Source organism: Rhinichthys klamathensis, unplaced genomic scaffold (genome assembly GCF_029890125.1).
Source record: "Rhinichthys klamathensis goyatoka isolate OS25496 unplaced genomic scaffold, OSU_Roscu_1.1 h1tg000105l_1, whole genome shotgun sequence".
NCBI lineage: Eukaryota > Metazoa > Chordata > Actinopteri > Cypriniformes > Leuciscidae > Rhinichthys > Rhinichthys klamathensis.
The window spans coordinates 2,241,470-2,253,726 of NW_026606644.1; positions in this window are offsets into that span (position 1 = coordinate 2,241,470).

Consider the following 12,257-nt stretch of genomic DNA (forward strand, 5'->3'; position numbering starts at 1 on the left):
CAAACTTTTATGTTAGATGTGATTAATCGATTTGACAGCACTAATATATATATATATATATATGTGTGTGTGTTATAGCGGACATATTAATTGTAGGCTATAAAAAGAACATAGCGGGGCTAATAGGTGATGGATGTGTGGTAATTTGTTTAATTTAAGAACAACTGAAGTCCATGGGAGGACTCACTATGTGTACATGTTTGTGTGTATATTCTGAGCCACTTCACCTCTCATGGCCACTTAACCTTGAGTGCTCTCACCGTATGTTCAGTGGTGTCTGATTACACACACTCAAGCCTGAACACATGTAAGTGGACCTTACTGCTTTGCACATGCCATTTCTTGTGTCTTCCTGTGGCTCCATGTTTGTCAACTCAATATGTTTGGCAGTAAGAGGCAGCCATTTTTTTTTTTAAATTAAGTTACTTTTACAGTTACATTACATTTAAATAATTTTACAATTAAAATGGTAAATATGAGGTCAGTCAGAAAGTTTGGGGTCAGTCAGAAATGTATATTTTTATTCATCAAGGTTGCATTAAATGGATTAAAAGTGACAGTAAAGTCATTTATAATATTACAAAAAGCTTTTCTTTTGAACTTTCTATTCATCAAAGAATACAAAAAAAGCTGTATTGTGCATATTTTTTCTCACCGGTCTCTTTAAGGTCATCAGTTTGAGACGGTCAGTGTGTGTGATGCTAGAGGGCAGATTAAATCATAAAAAAAAACTCTTTCATCTTTTCTTTTCATCTTGTCATGTCATGTGTGTGTCAAATGTGCCGATTACTGGCTGGACGACACACGGGAACAAACCTTCTGTTCTCCATAAGTGGCCTAAAGCTGTATTTGTTTTGGGGTGTGTCTATCAATTTGCACCGCAGTCATGTGCGTGTTCTTCTATGGGGTCACCGTGATTTTGCAGAGTTACACGTGTTCCTGGATCAAACAACATTCTCGTCCAAAAGTTTAGTCCTATACCTAACCCTACCCGTTACTTATCCCTAAAACCAGAGGGAAATGATGGTTAAAAACGCTGACGGAGAAGCACCTAACCCTGGTTGTAAGACTAAACTTGAGATACACTGTAAACTTGTCCCTCAAATCTGATTGGTTAATTGGAATGTTGTTCCAGGATCAACAAAGATGCTGATCAAGGAACATGTTGTACTTGGTTGAATCATGTTTACATTTCTGGTCCCATAATTTGGCATCCTTTTTGCAATTTGCAAAGGTGTTTGTGCGTGTATGCTTTTATATTAGTCAGATATGTGCACTACCAGTCAAAAGTTTGGACACGCTTGACTAAATTTATGCTCCACATATTCCTCGTGTTCTATAAACGTCTGCTTGAAATTAATTTGTGTATAAGTAACTTGGATGTGAATTTCTTTACAAAACTCTAATTTTATTTTTTAAATGGATATAAAGGAAAAGCAGCCAACAAGCTGTATGTACAGCTGTGGTCAGAATTAATGGCACCCCTGGTGAATATGATAAAAAATGGCTGTAATAAATAAATCTGCATTGATTCCCAAAAACTTTTGTGATCTTTGCGAGCAAATGCAACGTTTCTTGGGGGAACGCAAACATTTTGTGAGTGAATTGCCAAATCATTTGCGCTGAGAAACTTTGCGTTTCACCTTTGTGTTCCCTCTCAAAAACGTTTCCTTTTGCTCTCTCTCAAATAAATCTGTTTTTTAGGGCTCCGTACTAAAGGGACATGGTGGTGGAAAAGAAAATATGAGATGGGAGGAAAAATAATAAGTCAATGACAATAAGAAACAAGTTATAAGGCAAGATGCCACAGGTGAATGGTGTCACATTTTTAACTAGTAGATATCACCAGACTTTCTCTGCTAATTAAACACTATAATTGTTTTGTTTTACACGTTTTCTCTATGTATGTTTAAATATGAAAATGTAAAGGGACTTGGTCAAGGAAACAAATATGAGATGGGAGGTCAATGTCACATTGACCTCCCTGAGAAACTTTAAAGGGAGCGAACGCAAAGTTTTTCGGAAAAACACAAAACCGTTCTCTGAGATTTTGTTTTCATGATAATCGAATGTAAAGAGTTTTATCTCTAAAAACTGTTTAGCCTATAACGCTAGTAATGGGGGCATTTAATAAGTAAAAAGAAATCGCTAGTTAATACCACTAACAAGGCTTAAAATAGCCCCACACTAACACAGTAACATGAGGGTCCCTACATGCAAAACGAAGCATTAAGAACTTTGTAAGTGTACAGACCGTTTAATAAGAAGATAAAGATAAAGACAGTCCACTTCGTGTATACAGACAGGAGCCATCTTTGGAAAACAGTCACGACTAGTCAAACCACGAACGACGTGCTAAGTGAGCTGAACTGTATGAAGTTCAGTGAACTTCTAAACTGTATGAATGGCGTTCGTGATTTGACTAGTCGAGACTGTTTTCCAAAGATGGCTCCTGTCTGTATACACGAAGTGGACTGTCTTTATAAAATATCTTCTTATTAAACGGTCTGTACACTTACAAAGTTCTCAATGCTTCATTTTGCATGTAGGGACCCTCATTATGTTACTGTGTTCGTGTGGGGCTATTTTGAGCCTTGTTAGTGGTATAAACTAGCGATTTCTTTTTACTTATTATATGGCCCCATTACTAGCGTTATACGCTAAACTCTTTACATTCGATTATCATGAAAACAAATCTCAGAGAACGGTTGACTAGGTACCAATGTTTTATTAGACCAAAGGTTCATTTTGCGCCGGAGTTCTCCTTTAATGTACCGTGTTTAATCAGCAGAGAAAGTGTGGTGATATCTACTAGTTAAAAATGTGACACCATTCACCTGTGGCGTCTTCCCTTAACTTGTTTCTTATTGTTGGTGGTAACCTGCAGTGAAAGTCAAGCGTGTTTGACGTCCAGCTTGTGAGGAACTCTGAACTTTGTAACCGAACAAGCGGTTTGAAACGCGCAAGGGCAGATTCCTCGGCGTTCGGGACGAGTGCGGGTGGGGAAGAATGCCTCCATTGAGACCCCGAGCTTCAGCACAGCCTCTCTTTGAGGTCCAGTTGGGCTTAAAATGTTTAAGACCAGCCAAGGATTAGAGAACAAAAAGATCCTTCTCTGTCATCAAAGAGGATCTTCTCCAGGACTCATCTAACTGCTCTCCATGCCTACCCCACAGGTCTGAGCGATGGCGAGAGGGAAGGAGTGGAAGAGGGAGAGGAGGGGTGCACATTTCAAAGGTAATCTTTAACTCTAAGCCTGGCAGACTGGCTGAAACAGACTCCCTCCTCCCAGTCTGAGCCAGCATGTTGTCCATCCCTCCCATTGGGCTCGCCGCTCCACTAGTCGCCTGCATTCTTCCTGCCCTTTTGTTCCGAGGGCACTGAAGTGGCTGTATTCATGACCGGGCCGGGCCGAGGAGAGAGGAGGATTTTGCATGACCTCGAAAGGGGGCGACTTTAACTCGAGACCGCTAAGTCTCTTCCTAAAACAACACTCCCTTGAAACAAATACCTGCTTTGTTCCGGCGGCTCTTTCAGGGCCGCGGCGTGCAGGCTATTAAGAGGGCAGTCCAGGAGAGAGCGGCCGCTGTGGTCAACCGACATGATCCCAGAACAGATATGGCCTGTGTTGGCGTATGTAGATGACCTTCTCTGAAAGTCCACGCATGAGGAGCACACTTTGTTTGATTAAAGTCCCTCGGACGACATGGGACAATGTCTTTTGAAGCCTGGATTGTTGATCGTTAGCTTTTGTAAAAGATTCAGAGGCATTACCAAGGGTTTTAGAGTTTAGTTTAGTTTTGCACATGCATGAAGAATAGCCTGTTATGTTTGCTTGGTTCAGTGATCTCTGCTGGCCTATAAACAGCTTTTCTTTGATGATTTGTTTTGTCTCTGTATATGCATGTATAGACGGGACATTTATTTATGCGTTTGACAGACACTTACCGTGAAACTTTTGCATTTATTTGTTCAACTGGTATCAACGCCAAGGTCATGGGTTTGATTGTATGTATTGATCAAATGGATAATTACATTATATCAGTATGTGCCTTCCTTTGGAATAAAACGAACATGGCAAGTGCCATGGTCTACCAGTCAAATAAACAAATAAATCAAATAAACAAATAAATCAACAAATATGATTTAGAATATTTTTTGGCCATGTACCATTGGAAATACCATGGTATATCAATAAGGTAATCATGCAGTGATATGGTTTCTGATACCATCATAGCCACTGTAATTTTTTTGCTTTTTGGTATACATATACTATCTTTCAAAACATTTGGTAAGATTTTTTAAAAATGTTTTTGAAAGTATCTTCTACTCACCAAGGCTGCATTTATTTGATCAAAATACAGTAAAAAAATACTAGCCGAATATTGTGTAATATTATTACAATTTAAAATTAGTTTTCTATTTTAAAATGTAATTTATTCCTGTGATGCAAAGCGTCATTACTCCAGTCCTCAGTGTCACATGATCCTTCATAAATAATTCTATGCTGATTTGCTGCTTAATAAACATGTCTTGGTAACACTTTACAATAAGGTACATTAGTTAATGTATTAACTAACATGAACTAACAATGAGCAAAACATTTGTTATAGGTTTTCTTAATCTTTGTTAATGTTAATAAAAATCCAGCTGTTCATTGTTTGTTCATGTTAGTTCACGGTGCATTAACTAATGTTAACAAATACAACTTTTGATTTTCATAATGTATTAGTAAATGTTGAAATTAATATTAAGATGAATAAATGCTGTAGAAGTATTGTTCATTCTTAGTTCATGTTAACTAGGGTTATTGATGAACCTTATTGTAAAGTGTTACCCATTTCTTATCAATGTTGAAAAAAGTTTAATTATTATTTTATTTTTTAATATTACCGATTAATATTTTTGTGGATTCTATTTTCAGAGTTAAAGATTTATTTATTTTAGCATTCTTTGAAATGAATTTGAAGTAAAAAAAGAACAGCATTTATATGAAATTAAAATCTTTTGTAACATTATAAATGTATTTTCTCTAACTTTTGATCAATTTAACGCATCTTTGTTGAATAAAACTCTTACTTTTTTCAAAAAAGAAAAAAAAAACGTACTGACCTCAAACTTTTAAATGACAATTTATTTTCTCATTTACTTACTTCGTAACTATTTTACATTTTGGCATGTTTGTGGCTAATTTGTGTTAATTGGTACGATCTTATTTGTGTGTTTTTGTATAGGTTTAGGGGTGGGTTTAGGGGAGGACCTGCTTCATGCTTAAAGTTTTTTTCAAAAAATCTTACATTTTCATATGATTTACATCATACCAATTTATGTGAAATTGCCACCTCGTAAAATTTACGTTTTCCTGTGAGTTGGGATACACCATTAGGAAACAGTTGTTGAGGCATTCAGCCAACACTCAGGGCTTGTAGTGGGATGGTTGCTGGTCACGGCCCATCAGCACTGCGCCCTTGAGCAAGACACTTAACCCCAGGTTGCTCCATGGGGATTGTGTCTATAGTACTGATGTGCTTGGAAGAAAAGCTTCTGAGTGGCTACTTTCTTTAAACATTTTCTGTACCTTTTGAGGTGTACAGTACAAAGACAACTTCTTTTTTTTTGTCATTTTGTGTATTTTCACTATCAAGTACATGCTAATGGGAAATGACTTGCATGCATCATCACTGAAAACGGATTTCACGTCAAAGTGCTGTATATCCCCATGCAAAATTTAAGCTTAAATCAATAAAATCCATTAGACATTTGGAAAGCACACAACAACTTGTGATATTGACAGGAACGGCCCCCTACCATTGACCTTGCGAGGACCTCAGAGCAAGAGCTGCTTAATGGACTGTGTGTGAGTGTGTAGAAAATAGGTTGACAGAAGATTGCAGAGATCAACCCATCTGTTTTTGAATGTCAAATTTGATGATTACTGGTAGAACGACAAAAACTGCACATGCATATTTTGTTCTGTATCAGATGTTAACCTCTGGCATATGAAGTTGTATGGCACAACATTTACAATTGACTGTGATATGTTCTAGAAGATGTTTAAAGACAAGCATTGTTTAGCTGGGTGTGTGTGAGACGTTTGCAGTGAGAGATCATCCCAGCCCGAGGCTCTCTATAAAACACCGATCGTCCCAAACAACGCCTTTCTCTGCCCTTGTGAAGGAGCTCTGCTGGGGTAAAACACAGGACACAGAGATTGAGAATCTAATATGATCCAGACATTAAGACACACAACTGATGCATTTGCGCTTACTGAGGGGAATGTTGACTGGAATGTTTTGGTCTGGAAAAGACAAATGTATTTAGACAAGTGTATTTTTTTTTTTCTTTAGTGTCATTTGGAAATTAAGTAAAGACTTAGCATGAGTTTTTATTGGCTTGTAACACACACACACACACATACATACACAAACGCTCGCGTTGTTTTCATGTTTTAAGGGGAAATTCCATAGAAATAGACATACCCATCACAGAAAACTTTCTGCATTTCTGCAAACATCACTTAGGATTATTTATTAGCTGTTTTCCTCATAGGGACCAAAAAATGTCCCCACAAGGACAAGGATTTTAGGTAGGCTATTGCCAACTTTGTGGGGACATTTTGTCCCCATAATGTAGGGTTTACTAGGCCATTACTATTATTATGCAGGTGCAAGTTCAGCTAGGGTGAGACCTACAGTGTCATTGTGCAGTCTTTGTTACCCATATATTGAAAGCCAAAAAAAGAGATTTCTATCATCATGCAAGTGCAGCTTCATGGCTAGTGCAGCTAGGGGTGTAAAACAGTGTAAATCATAGAGACCATTCATATATTCTGCAAATATTTCGAAAATGTTTATAAAAATATACTATTACACACATTTTATTGTATTCGTATTTAAGATCTATGGTCCATAACCATTTGTGAAGCGGTAGTAGCCTACTCGTTGTTACTTTATTATACCTCAAGGTGGCGATGTTGCCTTTGTCTGCATTGTTAACTAAAATAGTTCTAGAAAACGGCTTTCGTGTGTGTTGACAGCGTTAATAGACATTAGTGTGTTCAATTATACATATTATAATTTCTTTGCCTGTACTCTGTTTTCTTTAACTCTAAATGCAATACAGACAGTGTTACTGAATGGAATACGTCGCTTCACTCGCTTGGTCTCAGACTGGATTGTGATTGAATGACTCATCATCGGTCACGTGAGTGCAGGGTGGCAGTCAGGAGGTGTGAATCTCCCGTGTCGAGAGCGCTGGAGCTGTCCGGCAGCAGAGGTGCTGAAATCACACACAGGTCGCTAAGAGACATAAAGACCCCCAACACACTAACGCTTACCTTAACATAGTTTGCAATTAGTTTAAACCAACTGGCCTCAATTTACTTAGTTTTAGATCCGTCAAGTCAGGCAAGAAATTATCAGTTTAATTCAGCATGGATGCATTAAATTAATCAAAAGTGACAGTATGAAGACTTTTACATTGTTACAAAAAATATTTTAAACAATCGCTGTTCTTTAGAGAAATGAAGCAGAAAAATAGCTTTTATCATTGATACTAATAAGAAATGTTTCTTGAGCAGCAAATCGCCATATTCGAATGATTTCTGAAGGATCATGTGCACACTGAAAACTGGAGGAATGATGCTGAAAATTCAACTTTGCATCACAGGAAAAAAATAGTTTAAAAGAAGGTTCAAATAGAAAACATGTCTTTTAAATGACTGTTTTACTGTATTTTTGAATAAACAAAGTCGGCCTTGGTGAGTATAATGCCACTAGAGCGCCAAATACTTTGCCACTGTAGAGCGTTTCTGGTTTGTGTCATGCGCCCTCCAGTGGACGCAAGTATTTTACATGCAAAGAGGCTTTCAGAGCGCTTGCATCTTCATATCTCTCAGGCTTACCACCTGTTGAGAGGAGCGCTACTGGTTGCCGTGATCACCTGAGAGCGATAATGCCGAAGCACTGGCCCCGGGGCCAAGGTTCACCGCGGGGGCAATAAACTCCCTGTCCCCCTGCCATCATGTAAAGACATTACTGTGCCCCGCGGCCCTCACAACAAACGCTTCATTTCCAAAGGCTCTCTGGCTCTCACTGGGCCACTTTATTTACCCTGTGTCATGCAAAATTCTTAATTTCCTTTGAGTCCCAGTGCTACTGTATTGCCTTGAGTTACTTACATTCATTACCACCGTTTAATTAGTGCCATCAAACACTTCGTGGTTTACAGTGGCTCAATGTGACATTAGTCGAGACTGTTAAACTCATTAGCAAACTCTGATAAGGGCTAAAGGTGAGATAGTTGCCATTTTCAACTGCGAGAAATCGATAGTCCTACAACCAAGCCAGTACGTAGTCATTTTTAAATAGCCTAGCCTATATATTTTAAAGCAAATGTTTTTTATTTTAACTTGAAACGATGACGAAAATAATACTATTAATAATAATAATAACGCTTATTATTATTATTTTCATGAATTTGTCCGTACTTTGAAAACAATGTTATCCTCATAATTTAGTGACAAAGGCCGCAGAGATCGGCTAAATGAGTGAATAAATAACTATTAAAAAAAATCTCATCTCAAAATTGTTGGCAATTTTTGTTAGTGTTGAACCCTGCCAGAGCAAAAGCATTTAACATGAGAAGGAAACCGCTAACAACTCATCCCTTTATAGTTATTCTAATGAGCAGGGTAAATAAAGTCATCACAACAGCAAGGGTCCATTGTGAAGAGAAGTATTATTGAGTAGCTTGTCACTTTACTGTAAGAGCGATGTGTTTCCCACAGCAGCTCTAGCTGTAAATATTTACTTAAGCATTCGACAGTGGGAGTTAAATACGTTCGAGCTGTTTCCATAAGCTGTGTTTGTTATTTCATATATATATATATATATATATATATATATATATATATATATATAAATGAAATTATATATGGTACACAAACATTTTTCTTAGATTTTTTCTGAAGCCTGTAATATGAAATTTAATGGAAAGGTTTGAGCTGTTACAGTATACAAACAATACACAGACTCTGATGGTAAAGCAGCTGCAGCTCCGTGTCCTATGTGTGTTATTAATATTCATATCTCCCCTCATCTGGTGAGGTACTACACCAATGGATTTTGAAGACAATGTGTAGTTGAAGAATTCAATAAACATGATTTTAAATCAAAATATCTATGAAAAATATAAAGTCTAGGTAGGCTAGACTAGATGCACTATTTTGATAACTTTTTAAGCTTTAAAAAAGAAAAAGCATTTAGTTTTGTGGGTGACAAATGAAATAAATGAAAAAATAAATTCCATGTATAGCCAGCCTTACATTTTTTGATGTCATACAAAGTGCACTGTATAATCATTATGGTAACACTTTACAGTAAGGTTCATTAGTTAACATTAGTTAACCTTAGTTAACATGAACAATACTTCTGCAGCATTAATTAATCTTAGTTCGTATTAATTTCAACATTTACTAATACATTATCAAAATAAAAGTTTGTATTTGTTAACATTAGTTAATGCATCGTGAACTAACATGAACAAACAATGAACAACTGGATTTTTTATTAACAAAGATGAATAAATACTGTAACAAAAGTAATGCTCATTGTTAATGCTAGTTAATACATAAATAATGTTAACTAATGAACCTTATTGTAAAGTGTTACCATAATTATATAGCATTTAAAAAAGTTTTAGATTAGCACCTGTGGATTTTATGTATCCTTGTGGCTGTATCATGTAAAAATGTTTAATCGTTTATGCGATTGCACCTCTTTTCTTTCATCCATTATAGCCTTCTGTAGCCTATTTATATTATTGTTTTAAATTTCTACTTGATTTTAAAAAGCGGACATGAAAAACGTGCAATGAACTTACTGTAGGCTTTGTAACTTTAATTTGCACCACTTTTGTTTTACATTAAAAACGTCAATAATTAAACTTCAATTTTAGTTGGTTGATATAATACGGAAACCTGTAACCCCTCTTAAGATTGGAGCGAGGGGCCTATTACATCTGAAGTCGGAAAACGAGAAAGAGAGTTATAAATCATGAAAATGATAAATTATGAACAGAAATGACCTACTGCTGAGCGTGTACATCAAACCATATCTTCAGTCACTTCGCTTCTGTTTCAGTCCATCACTTCCTTTTGCAGTCTCTCCTCAGAGCTGAAACATTGTTCTTGAGTTTAATCATAATGGCATTTTTTTCTCTCCTAGTTCTATGAAACACATCCCGGGGTTATTTGGTTTTAGAGTCTAAACTAAACCAGGGGCGCTTACATTTCTCCAGTGTGGCGTTTGCCTCTTTATTTATGATGTCTTTTCTTCCACCGATGTAGAAAATTTCTGACTTGGATTTTTCACTCCAAAATTGATTTGACACGGATATCCAGTATCCCTTTAAAGATAATCAAACTGAGTCTCTCCTCATTCCGCATATATCCCCACTCACTTTATGACCATATCGAGTTACCGCGAGCCTGTTGTGTACAATAGACATTCTTCAATCTGAAAACATTATTATAGTGTTTATTGCACTGTAAGCGGGGAAAATAACTCATGTTTGTCCTAAACATTTGTTCATAGCAGGCTTTTCAGAGATATACAATGCAAATAATTAATTAAAAAAATTAAAAAAAGTTTATTGTGGCAATGAAATAAGACCCCCCCCCCCCCCCCCCCACACACACACACACACACAAGCACGCAGCCTGAAATGCACGAGCAACCACATGCCAAAGTACAAAGAAACAATTAGTAAACAGTCAGTTGAGCCAAAAGTGGCCTACCGATATGCAAAACTTAAGGAAAATGCATAAAGGTAAACAGGATGATTTTCTTAAATCTGAAAAACTGCCATACACTAACATTTTGCAGCACACACTGATAACATCGCATTCATACTGCGCAAAGCATGCAAAATATTAATGAAATTACTGTCAACGTGTTTTGTCAGGAAACCGAAAATGTGCTTTATGTGGTTACTCTTAAATTAACTGCTTTATGTCATTAAAGCAAGCCATGACTATGATTTATTTAACTTTTAACAGACCTGACTAGGGCAGCAACGAGTTATTATAGGGGTATTTTGTAGTATTTTCTTCAGATAGTGCGGGCTACCTTTACATTTTCACTTTTATATTGTATTTAATGCCTATCCTAAATAACTACTGCGACATTTTCGCTAGTTGACTTTCCCTGAGACAAATTCCAAGTTAATAGGCTCAACTATTACACAACATCACTTTTTCTTTATTATTGTGCGACTTAAATTAGTTCACCTTACAACTTAGTTTTAAAAATGGGAGAAGTTTTAACAGTGCATAAATGAACGCCCCTTTCTCCATCTATTGTCGAAGTTTAAAGTATTATTTTATCTATTATTATTAATGATGAATTATTATTATTATTGCTCAGGCTCATTTTTTGAAAAATTAAGAAAAACAACGGCACGTGTCATTTTAGTTTTTTTAGGCTATACAAAGTCTAAATCAACGCCAACAAAAAACAACCTTTTTCTTCTTCCTCCACTTCTTGTTGTTAAAATGATTTAATAAAATATAATACAAATACTATTAAATAGGCTATTACTAATCTTAATATGGGATTTTATGGGGTTTTCGATAGATAGATAGATAGATAGATACATAGATAGATAGATAGATAGATAGATAGATAGATAGATAGATAGATAGATAGATAGATAGATAGATAGATAGATAGATAGATAGATAGATAGATAGATAGATAGATAGATAGATAGATGAGAAATGTCCGATATTAATTGCAATGATTTCACTTCACTTCACTTTTGATGTTTTGTCCCTCAGGCCAATCCGGCAGAAACGGTCAGATGTCAATTAAAGTCAGTTGTGCGTCTGTGGGCTTCTCTTGTTCTGAGGGCAGCCTGGCCTGTGGCGCACCGCTCGGGCTCCGGGCTCCACTCTCCACGCCGCTGCGCTAATCCGTTTATGAAGCACCTGGGACCGCAATAACATGCGCTTATCCGCCGCCGCCGCGAAACATGCGATAATGCCTACATCCCAGAGGACCAGAGGGGCACTTTATACCCTCTGATTGAACTGTCGACGTCTCTGAGATGACAGCCAGCGTATTTGTCACATTAGTCTAATGGAAATCGGATTCAGGACTTTATATCCCTTCTCTCATTCTTGTTTATACACAGAACTAAGTTTTTTTTTTTTTTTTTTTTTTTTAACTCGGAGTGGGTTCTTCTGTTTGAACAGT